The sequence below is a fragment of the Doryrhamphus excisus genome, chromosome 10 (assembly GCF_030265055.1).
Source record: "Doryrhamphus excisus isolate RoL2022-K1 chromosome 10, RoL_Dexc_1.0, whole genome shotgun sequence".
In the NCBI taxonomy this organism is placed as follows: Eukaryota; Metazoa; Chordata; class Actinopteri; order Syngnathiformes; family Syngnathidae; genus Doryrhamphus; species Doryrhamphus excisus.
The window spans coordinates 1,141,345-1,153,289 of NC_080475.1; the positions used below are offsets into that span (position 1 = coordinate 1,141,345).

At 39.9% G+C, this 11,945-nt stretch overlaps 1 protein-coding gene across 4 annotated transcripts in view; it reads right to left on the reverse strand.

The window, feature by feature from the left end:
• LOC131136489 (transcription factor HIVEP3) overlaps positions 1-11,735 on the reverse strand; it is a 72,399-nt gene extending 60,664 nt beyond the window's left edge. For all 4 annotated transcript variants that reach the window (XM_058083367.1, XM_058083365.1, XM_058083366.1 and 1 more), the window contains exon 1: positions 11,441-11,735. The gene's annotated coding sequence lies outside the window, so the exon portion shown is untranslated. The remainder of the gene's footprint in view (positions 1-11,440) is intronic.
• Positions 11,736-11,945: the final 210 nt, after the last annotated feature.

Genomic DNA, 11,945 nt, shown 5'->3' on the forward strand with positions numbered 1-11,945 from the left:
AGCCAATCACAGGGCGCATCTAGACAAACAACCAATCACACTCACATTCATACCTATGGACAACATGCTAGGACAATTAACCTAGCATGTTTTTGGAATGTGGGAGGAAACTACCCGGAGAAAACCCACGCATGCACGGAGAGAACATGCAAACTCCACACAGAGATGGCCGATTGAACCCTGGTCTCCTAGCTGTGAGGTCGGCGCGCTAACCACTGGACCGCCGTGCCGCCACTGCAATGAATTAACCATTAATTTTTTTTTTTCCCATAGCCATTTAAACCAATGAAACAGATAAAAGTATCCATTGCTTACACATCATTCTCCAACCTGAGTTGTATTTTTCTTCGAGGTTCTTGCATGCTGTCTAAAAGAAAACAAAAACCTAAGCATGCTCACACACGCAAGCACATTCAGTGCTTTGAGTAATCAGTCGAGCGGAGCAGCCAGTCATCTCACATTCACTTTTTGTACAGTATTACAGAAACACCGCCGTCTGTTTAACACCTTTAAAAAAAAAAACTAACATTTAAGAGATCACACCAAACCGTCTTTCAGTTTAAAAGGGCAACAAAACGACACATTATTCCCCTCCACCCGATCGTTTCATCAGTTATCGCAGTTTGTTATCTGTATGAGAAGGGCAGGTCTGAGGGAACTGGAACTCGGCACGACCTCTCGTCTGTTGGCATTTCGTGCACTTATATCAACACGTTGCCACCTGCATGGCTGAGTCAGCGTGCAAGAAGTGAAGAAGCGGTGGAGTGGATGCCAGGGGAAAGAAGGAATCTAGTGTACAGAGGGTTCCTGTGTTAATTGGCAGAAAAGTGCCCTTTTCCATCTTAAGTGTGGCACCAGTGGGAGGCATGGACACACAAGAGCACACACACACACACACACACACACACACACGACGGCCTCACACATTGACTCAATCCTCCTGTAATCACAGCGAAGTGCTTTTATTGTGTCTGAACAAACTCATTGCGCAAGTCTACTACGATACTTAATACTTTACGTAATAAACTGGCAATGTAGAGAAAACCCGTTCTACAACTCTGAACGGACAACACTCTTGGAAAAAAAAAAAACATGTTGGTATACACTTCAGCCAGATTGCAATGAAGTTAAAAATATGGAAGCAACTCCGACCCGCAGCTTTTACTTTGGGATAAGTCCATACGTACCAGGCTATTTTGGAAAACATATATTTTCCTCACTACGGAGTTAAAAAAAAAACTATTTCCACACCAGTGGCAATTTAAACAAATGTCTGGTCCACATAAAAAACACTCACAGAATGACAAGTGACACTTGAGCCAATCAGAAGTAACATCATGCATTCTGACGGTGATTCAATATAGCGGGAAAGTATGCACATTCATGCTAAAACTAACACTGGAATGTCTGTCATTGCACAAATCACCACAACGTTTTGTTGTAAAATACTCTTTAACCCTCAGCCAGTGCATAGTAATACTTATTTTACATACATTACATACACAAAGATCAAATTCACGCATATGCAAACAAGAGATAGAGATGTCAGAGTCAAGGGATTCTCCATTGGTGGGTCATGCATCCACGTAATGGGAAAAGAAGATGAATCAACTCAAGCAGTAAGTGTCTGCTTATTTTTATATTCATCAAAATCGCGAAAAAATGCTGGTATGCTCATAATATAATTAATATGTTAATATACTAGCGTTAGCATGCTACCACCTACGATAATAGTATCTATGAAAATGGCCAAAAATTATACTATGCTAATGTTAGCATGCTGACAACATTACCAGGCTAACACCTAGCATTAGCATAATAGTGCTAAATGTTCATATGAGTGTCACCCCGATGAAAATTGCTTTAAAAAAAAAGCTACTATGCCAATATTAGCATGCTAACATCTAGCAAGGTTTGTGGAGGAGCATGCACAAATGCCGAAAATTGTCAAGGGATTCTCCATTGGTGGGTCATGCATCCACGTAATGGGAAAAGAAGATGAATCAACTCTACGTGTGAATGTGAATTTTGCTTTTTCTTAGTTTTTTTGTGGCTTTTTATGCAACACGCATTCCAAAAGAAAGACTCCTTCAACAATAGGTGTCAAGACAGGAAGAATGTTGTAAGTGTAGAAGAAGATTACACACCGGAAATGAAAGCATAATGACTTCTGTGACAGGTCGGAATGTAAAAAAAAGCACCTGTGATGCAAATAAATTTTGCAGATGCCACTCTCTCATCCTGACACGCACATGCTATACATTAGCCACGTTTACATCAGGAGATTTTCCTCTTTCCGAATGACGTACCAAAAAAGTGTATACATGGAAAGGAATATTCCAATCTCCTGTCTACATGCATCGCTATAATCAAACGGAATAGTCAATGGGGCATGTGCAGTAAAACGTAAACAACATCACGTGATTCATCGAAGATGGTGGACGAGAGTGTGATTACCACGGTTGTTGGGACAGTTACTACGTTTTTTTTTTTTAAGCAGCAACTTCTTTTAAAGTCTGTATCAAAAACAAACTTTCCATAGTAGTCCAGTGATGACTACTCGCCGCCATTTTCAAAACCTGAGAGACGTCTGAGTGTTACGTCACAAAGAACGCACCCTGACAACTTTCCGATTGAGCGGGTACAAGATACCTCAATCGGATTGGGGAAAGGAATATTCCACCCCTGTGAATCCCATTATATATTCATTCGGATTGGCACTTTTCTTTTGGAATGAGGTGTATACAAAGGTTACATTCTTTCCGTTTCAGCAAATAACCCGAATGGAATTGGACAATTTTGGTCCATGTAAACGTGGCTATTGACATATTTTCACAATGATCAACAAAAGTCCGACATATTCATCAAACTTACTTCGTATAACTCAGAGAGCAATAAAGAACTTCATGCACTCTCTCATTCCCTCTATCTGTTGTGACTGTGCACTCTGCACTGTGAGGCGTTCAGGCGTAAGTTGTGAATGTCAGGCACTAATTGTTTATCATTGTTATTCTATGACTTTTGGCGTACTGTACATCTGCGGGGTACGCATACCCCTCTTTGGGAACCTAAACATTTTCTGCCCCGTTATTAACAGTTTTATGACTGACAGATTAATCACAAGTTAATCACTTTATTCGACATTATCTCCAAGGGGAAAATCTTTTGTTGAAAGTCCACTAAAGTCTATCAGTAAAGTTCATAACAACACAAATGCTGCCACCCTTAAAACACCAAACATTTTAAAGAAGTTTTATAAACTTATAATGTCAATGTTCATGTGGAGATGACCTTACTGAATGCAGAAACCATATATGGCAGTAATGCCCACACCCATTTAAAAAAAAAAAAAGTGCAAGCAAACAGAGCAGCGCTCTCCTTGGGTGCCTGCTGAGTTAGCACCTTTTTTCCAAGCCGGCACCACAAGTGGTCTCCATGCAGACAAGACCGACTCACCGTGAGCATGCCTCTTTGTGCTGATTCAATAAGAAATAATTGCATATTGGCCTTTCTCCACTCATCCCCCTTCACCGCTGTGGCCCCCTAAACATTACTGTATCGTCGTTCTGTACAGTCCTATACAGAACAGGATCAAAGGACTGGCTGGCTTTTACACAAAAATGCTTGGAACTGTATGTGGAGCTGCTTATATCTGGCTACTGAACCTTCATGGATATACAAAGTTACTTCAACCAAACACGTTCTGATGCACCTGAATACAGAACGCATGTAAACATCTATTCTGTCAAATTGTTAGCAAATCATTTTCATCTAATATACACTTACTTGATGAGGGATATTATATTGCTTATCTTATCCCAGTCATTTTTCATAAGACAACCCCTTCTTTCAAGACAGATATAATACAGATATAACCATATAACTATCGAACCAAAAAGAAAGATTTCATCTGAAAAACAAAGTTTGTTTCCACCCTTTTCCGTTCTTTGGTAATCAGCAGTGGAACATAGGAGTTTCAGGAAGTTTCAGGAAAATATCAGTTCCCGACTACAAAAGGGAGGAAACCAGGTTTTTGTGAAAATATATATTTCAAGCACAACTTTCACTTTGACTCAAATATTTTTTTGTAACAAATATTTTTGTTCAAATATTTAAACAACTATACCAACATAAACAACACAACAATGGGTTGTTTTACATCAAAATAATAATGTGTTTACAAGGTGTGCAACACAGCCCGTATTTGCATATGTTAAGGTCGGAAAAGTATTGTACTTGTATTTTTATAATACTAAAATTTCCCCCCACCCTAGGGGGAAAAATAATAATTATTAAAATAAAATAAAAATAAAAATACAAATACACTGCACAGAGGAGTGGTTAGCACAAGTCTCCGGGGACTCCGGTTTCCTCCCACATTCCAAAAACATGCTAGGTTAATTGGCCACTCCAAATTGTATGAAAGGTATGAATGTGAGTGTGAATGGTTGTTTGTCTATATGTGCCCTGTGATTGGCTGGCGACCAGTTCAGGCTGTACCCCGCCTCTCGCCCGAAGACAGCTGGGATAGGCTCCAGCACCCCCGGTGACCTTCGTAAGGATAAGCGGTAGACCCTAGTGAGGATAAGTGGCATAGAAAATTGATGGATGGATGGATGGATGGATGGATGGATGGATGGATGGATGGATGGATGGATGGATGGATGGGTCATGGATGGGGAGTGAAAGTTCTTAGGTTGACCTAGCATGATAGCATGATGTTGAGTTATATTCATAAATAATATCGCTTAATAACGCTAAGTGATTAAATAAGTGCCTACCTCTGAAGTATGATAGCAGGAAGTGTCTGCTCATTCATCAAATCGCTAAAAATGCCGGTATGCTCATGTTAACATGCTAATGTTAGCATGTTAACACCTACATGATAGTATCTATAAAAATGGCTAACAATTCTACTATACTAATGTTAGTATGCTGACAATGCTACCATGCTAACACTTGACTTTTGAGCAAACCCTGTCACCATGATGGCTAGTTCATTTAAAAACACACTACGTTGACAGCATAATGAAGATACAGTAATAATAATAATAGCTTAATTCAATCCATTATTTTCTATATACCGCTTGCCTTCATGAGGGTCACGGGCGTGCTATCCCTGCTGACTTGGGGTGAAAACGCACACACACACATGGGGAGAACACGATGCCCGAACAGTGATTCAAACCCTTGACCTCCTGACTGTGAAGCCGTAATAGCCTAATTACACAATTAAATTAATTACGGCAAGGAAGAGATGAACAAAAGAGACTATATTTAGGTAGGTTACTGCTTTGTGCATGGATTCTTGGAGGGAGACGTACAGTACATTTTGACATTTGACATGTTATTCTGTTGATAATATTGTTGCCACCGCCTTACAGAATGCTTGGGAATATTTACATGTTCTTTTATACATTTGAAAATACTGTAATAATGCCATCTTCACATAATTGGCATCATTATTTTATAATGTAAGATGAATGTCTACATCAACAAACATTATTTTGCGGTTTTAAATGGTATCGTAACTTGTGTATTTACATATCTACATTTGGATCCAATTATCTATCAGAAAAAGATTTACATCCCTAATTCATTCATTTTCGACCGCTTATCCTCACGAGGGTCGCAGGGGTGCTGGAGCCTATCCCAGCTGTCTTCAAGCGAGAGGCCAGCCAATCGCAGGGCACATATACAGTGAAGAAAATAAGTATTTGAACACCCTGCTATTTTGCTATTTCTCCCACTTAGAAATCATGGAGGGGTCTGAAATTTTCATCGTAGGTGCATGTCCACTGTGAGAGAGATAAACTAAAAAGAAAAATCCAGAAATCACAATGCATGATTTTTTTACAATTTATTTGTGTGATACAGCTGCAAATAAGTATTTGAACACCTGTGTATCATCTAGAATTCTGACCCTGAAAGACCTGTTAGTCTGCCCATTAGAAGTCCACCTGCACTCCATGTATCATCCTGAATCAGATGCACCTGTTTGAGGTCGTTAGCTGCATAAAGACACCTGTCCACCCCATACAATCAGTAAGACTTTAACTTGTAACATGGCGAAGACCAAAGAGCTGTCCAAAGACACCAGAGACAAAATTGTACACCTCCACAAGGCTGGAAAGGGCTACGGAGCAATTACCAAGCAGCTTGGTGAAAAAAGGTCCACTGTTGGAGCTATCATTAGAAAATGGAAGAAGCTAAACATGACGGTCAATCTCAATCGGAGTGGAGCCCCATGCAAGATATCACCTCGTGGGGTCTCAATGATTCTAAGAAAGGTGAGGAATCAGCCCAGAACTACACGACAGGACTTGGTCAATGACCTGAAAAGAGCTGGGACCACCGTTTCCAAGGTTACTGTAGGTAATACACTAAGACGTCATGATGTGAAATCATGCATGGCACGAAAGGTTCCCCTGCTTAAACCAGCACATGTCAAGGCCCGTCTTAAGTTTGCATATGACCATTTGGATGATACAGAGGAGTCATGGGAGAAAGTTTTATGGTCAGATGAGACCAAAATAGAACTTTTTGGTCATAATTCCAATAAGCGTGTTTGGAGGAAGAAGAATGAAGAGTACAATCCCAAGAACACCATCCCTACTGTGAAGCATGGGGGTGGTAGCATCATGCTTTGGGGGTGTTTTTCTGCACATGGGACAGGACGAGTGCACTGCATTAAAGAGAGGATGACTGGGGCCGTGTATTGTGAGATTTTGGGGAACAACCTCCTTCCCTCTGTCAGAGCATTGAAGATGGGTCGTGGCTGGGTCTTCCAACACGACAACGACCCGAAGCACACAGCCAGGAAAACCAAGGAGTGGCTCCGTAAGAAGCATATCAAGGTTCTAGCATGGCCCAGCCAGTCTCCAGACCTGAACCCAATCGAAAATCTTTGGAGGGAGCTCAAACTCCGTGTTTCTCAGCGACAGCCCAGAAACCTGACTGATCTAGAGAAGATCTGTGTGGAGGAGTGGGCCAAGATCCCTCCTGCAGTGTGTGCAAACCTGGTGAAAAACTACAGGAAACGTTTGACCTCTGTAATAGCAAACAAAGGCTACTGTACCAAATATTAACATTCATTTTCTCAGGTGTTCAAATACTTATTAGCAGCTGTATCACACAAATAAATTGTTAAAAAATCATGCATTGTGATTTCTGGATTTTTCTTTTTAGTTTATCTCTCTCACAGTGGACATGCACCTACGATGAAAATTTCAGACCCCTCCATGATTTCTAAGTGGGAGAAATAGCAAAATAGCAGGGTGTTCAAATACTTATTTTCTTCACTGTAGACAAACAACCATTCACACTCACATTCATACCTATGGACAATTTAGAGTCGCTAAATAACCTAGCATGTTTTTGGAATGTGGGAGGAAACTGGAGTACCCGGAGAAAACCCACGCATGATTTACATCCCTAATTTTTACCATTATTTATTTTCAGAATTTACTGTATACAGTTAAGCCCAAAATGAACCACACCCAAATTTAGTGGTAAGTAGTGCTGGTCAATTTTAGGATACATTTTATTCTTGACAGCGTACTTCCTGTGGTGGCTATTGTCTCGTCAATGTATTGTAGTTGCGGCTTTGAAGTGGCTCTACATTCATATTACCCAATATAGTAGACACAATAACAGTAAATAAGCCGTTTAAGACGTAAATAAAACTCCTGTTTGTGTGTGTCACAGTAAAAGTGTTCCCAAGCGGACCCTAATGGTGGGCGGACAGATGTGGAAAGGAGAAAAGTGACATTGGAGGGTTATTATACAGTTTTAGCCTGCCATAGGTTATTTTTATTTTTATTTTTATTTTTATTTTTATTTTTATTTTTATTTTTATTTTTATTTTTATTTTTATTTTTATTTTTATTTTTATTTTTATTTTTATTTTTATTTTTATTTTTATTTATTTTTTTTTTTATTTTTTTTTTTTTATCGTTGTTGTGAGATAATTTAAATATTTTCTGGTAATTTTGTTGGGCCCTTGTTTCACTGAAAACAGACACCTAGTGGCCAATGTAAAAGACTACATTCACAATTAAAAAGCTTCTTCAGCCTTGTATTTGTATTTTAGTTCATTTAGTAGTTCATTCAGCCATCTTTCTGCTTGAAAATGTTTAATTTAGGCAAGTGCATCTGTATTTTCATAAAATTAGGACTTTGTCTTGTTAGATTACAGCTTTGTCTGACTTTATTCTTGCAAAATTACTGTTGATTTTGTCTTTTTTTTTTAGTTTTCATCATTTTTGCTACACTTATGTTTCATTATACTGCACTGTACAGCATTTGTACCCCATTCAAAGGGTTCTAAGCCACACTTTGCACTAATTTCAATAAATGTTTCAATGAATAGAACTAATTTCCTCATCACATCTTTGTCTCGTTTTGTCCAGAATTAAGCTGTTGACCGTCTGTCCAGTCAGAGTCATATATTACGTAACTCGTGCTTTCAGTTTTCAATTCATTTCACTCAATCCAAGTCAAAGGAACACTCACACGGTGCTACTAAAATCACACAACTCTTTCATAAAATGATTAAGCATGTCAATTTCGTGATATGCTGTTGATCGTATTGTATATTGCTTCTCCTCCACCGATACTGCCGTCTTTGTCAACAAATGTCTTCAATCAAGCTAAAAGTGACGTTAAATGTAAATTTTCTCATCAAAGAATACATGTTTTAACTCCTAGTTGAATAAAACACACAAAACACAAATAGCTCACCTCTATTTTCTTTTTGTCAAAGTAGTTTTAATAGTGCTGGATTTAAATTATTATCCTATCATGATAGCACAATGTACCGGGAAAGCTAAATGTCCTGAACAAGTGCTATGACCATTTTTTATTTTTGAGTTATATTCATAAATAATATTGCTTAATAACGCTAAGTGTTTAATAACTGCCTACCTCTGAAGTATGATAGCAGTAAGTGTCTGCTTACGTTTCTATTCATCAAAAAATCGCAAAAAAATGCTGGTATGCTCATGTTAATATGCTAGTGTTAGCATGCTACCACCTACAATAATAGTATCTATGAAAATGGTCAAAAATTATACTATGCTAATGTTAGCATGCTGACAATGCTACGATGCTGACATTACCAGGCTAACACCTAGCATTAGCATGATAGTGCTAAATGTTCATATGAGTGTCACCCCGATGAAAATTGCTTTAAAAAAAAAAGCTACTATGCCAATATTAGCATGCTAACATCTAGCAAGGTTTGTGGGGGAGCCTGCAAAAATGCCGAAAATTGTCCTATCTTGCAGTATTAAAGAATCCTTTTTTAAAAAATCCCTGGATCCAGATGGTGATATGGATCTCCCCCAAAATTCAATCATCTCCTTTATGTCCAAATTTCATCCAAATCCATTCAGAACTTTTCAAGTTATTTTGAACCCAGACAAACAGATAAACACCTGCTTGCGCTCCTAAAATTTTGCGTGAGGGGCCACTGTCTGGAGCCCTGGTATCCAGAACGGATGAATTGGAGGTTACTACACATAATGTACCTGCATAGTGCCTTCCTATGGTGCAATCGCTAACCAACCCAAGGTTTAACATACTGATATAGTTAATCTTCAAACAGCTAAAATAATGAATAAGGCTAAAAATAACCAATTAGCTAAAAATGTCATCCAATACTTCTCTACAAGAGAGGAGAAATATGATCTCAGGGAAGAAGTACATTTGAAACACTTCTATGCTAGGACTACGTTAAAAAGCCATAGCATTTCAGTATGTGGAATCAAACTATGGAATGGATTGAGTAAGACCCTCAAACAATGCACAACGATGAGCCAATTCAAGAAACAATACAAGCAGTTGATGTTTGCTAAACACAAGGATGAAGAGTCTTGAACCAGTCATGATGTGCTATACATATCACTATATTGACACTTACTATGGTACCCATTATGTCATTGGATGCTCATATCACCTCGTACTTCGGTACGGGACAAAAAATTAATTCATTCATATTCTACCGCTTATCCTCATGAGGGTCGCAGAGGATGCTGGAGCCTATCCCAGCTGTCTTTGGGCGGAAGGCGGGTACACCCTGGACTGGTCGGGACAAAAAATTTAAAAATTTTAAATAAAAAAATAAAATAAAAAACCTTAACAGGCGGCCCAGCGGTCGCGTGGTTAGCGCGCAGACCTCACAGCTAGGAGACCAGGGTTCAATTCCATCCTCGGCCATTTCTGTTTGCATGTTCTCCCCGTCCGTGCATGTGTGGGTTTTCTCCGGTTTTACTCCGGTTTCCTCCCACATTCCAAAAACATGCTAGGTTAATTGCCGACTCCAAATTGTCCATAGGTATGAATGTGAGTGTGAATGGTTGTTTGTCTATATGTGCCCTATATGTCGCCTCTCGCCCGAAGACAGCTGGGATAGGCTCCAGCACCCCCCTTGTGAGGAAAAAGCGGTAGAAAATTAATGAATGAATGAATGAAAAAACCTTAACCTATATTAGGAAAGCAGGAAGTGAACAAATGTAACAGTTACTGAAAGTTACTAAAAGTACCAGATGGAGGGGTAGGATTTAGGCTTTGCTTCTTCCTACTCCTTTTGGACATGTGGAACTGTGAACTAATTATGTGATGCATTCAATTGTAATCTGATGCATGTTCAAATGAAATAAAACCATTACCATTACTTGTTAAAGCAGTGTCTGTTCCATCATATATGCAATGTAAGCCATGTCTGCATCATCCTTACTTCAAGGCAGTGCAGCATCCCAGTGAAATTTGACTTTAACCAGCTATGAAAACAACAGTCGTAAACTTCCAACAACTGTGTTGACCTATTGACCTGCCCTCAGGAGAGCAAGCCTCAATTATCCACCTGTTTGCCAGACAGATGTTCCTCTCAAATATGACCTCATGTATTAACATTAGTTTTTAAGGTAACACCCAGAAATACTAACAGAATGATGTTTTCATGCAGTGCTGCTATGTTGTGGGTGAGAATAAAGCAGTAAAAGCTGCTAGCATAGTCAGCTGGTAAGTATGATGTCATCATAGAAGTGTGCCATGTTGAAGTAGGTGAAGTCCATTACAAATAACTTCACAATGCTACATTTTAAATCCTGTTTGCATGCACTGTTGCTCGCTGGTGTGTTTGGGGCATCATTCAAGTGTATGTGTGTGTCCACTGTGTGGCTAAGTACTACCAAAGGCTGTGGAGCAGTTTGTATCGTCCACCCAAAATTCGAAATAAGCGACCTACTATGCGGTGCCTGTTCTTGTAAAAATATTCATTTTTTTAACACAAAACAACCAGCGAGCCAACTTCACGTCACTGCCTTGATGTGGAAAACGCCATTCTGTCAGCAACTTTACACCCACAGTGACAACACGCTGCCATATTGACAACAAAAAAAAACACACCACAAGCCGTGTATGGAGCGTTGATATTTACCAGTTTGCTACTGTACGACAGCTGCAGCCATTTATCCGGTGGCGAATGAGCCAGCGGTCCGCATTTCCTGGATTGTGATGGAGCCGCTCGCCGAGCCCGCGGGTCCGGGAGGAGGGAACACCGAAGGGGTGGTGTGGGGGGCGTCAGGGGGCTTCCCTCCGTGGTGTCAGAGCGGACAGAGAGCCCACAATCAGCTTATGGCCACAACAAAACATGAAGCAAAACACACTCCGAGGCGACGCACCACCCCGCACGGCAGGTCCGGTGGGCACCGCCCCCCTCGCTGCCTCTTCCAGTGGGCTGGCCCGCCTCTTGAATAATCATGAGTGGGATGGAGCAGTCGCTGGCGGGAGGACCGCTTCCTGGTAGGGTGGGCGATACTGCATATTTTGGTATCGATTCGATATCAAACATTGCTAGTACGATATCAAACGATGCTAATACGTTTTTTTATTTGATATTTTCAGCCTCCTTTAGTGATGTAGTGATTTTTAAGTATAATTTG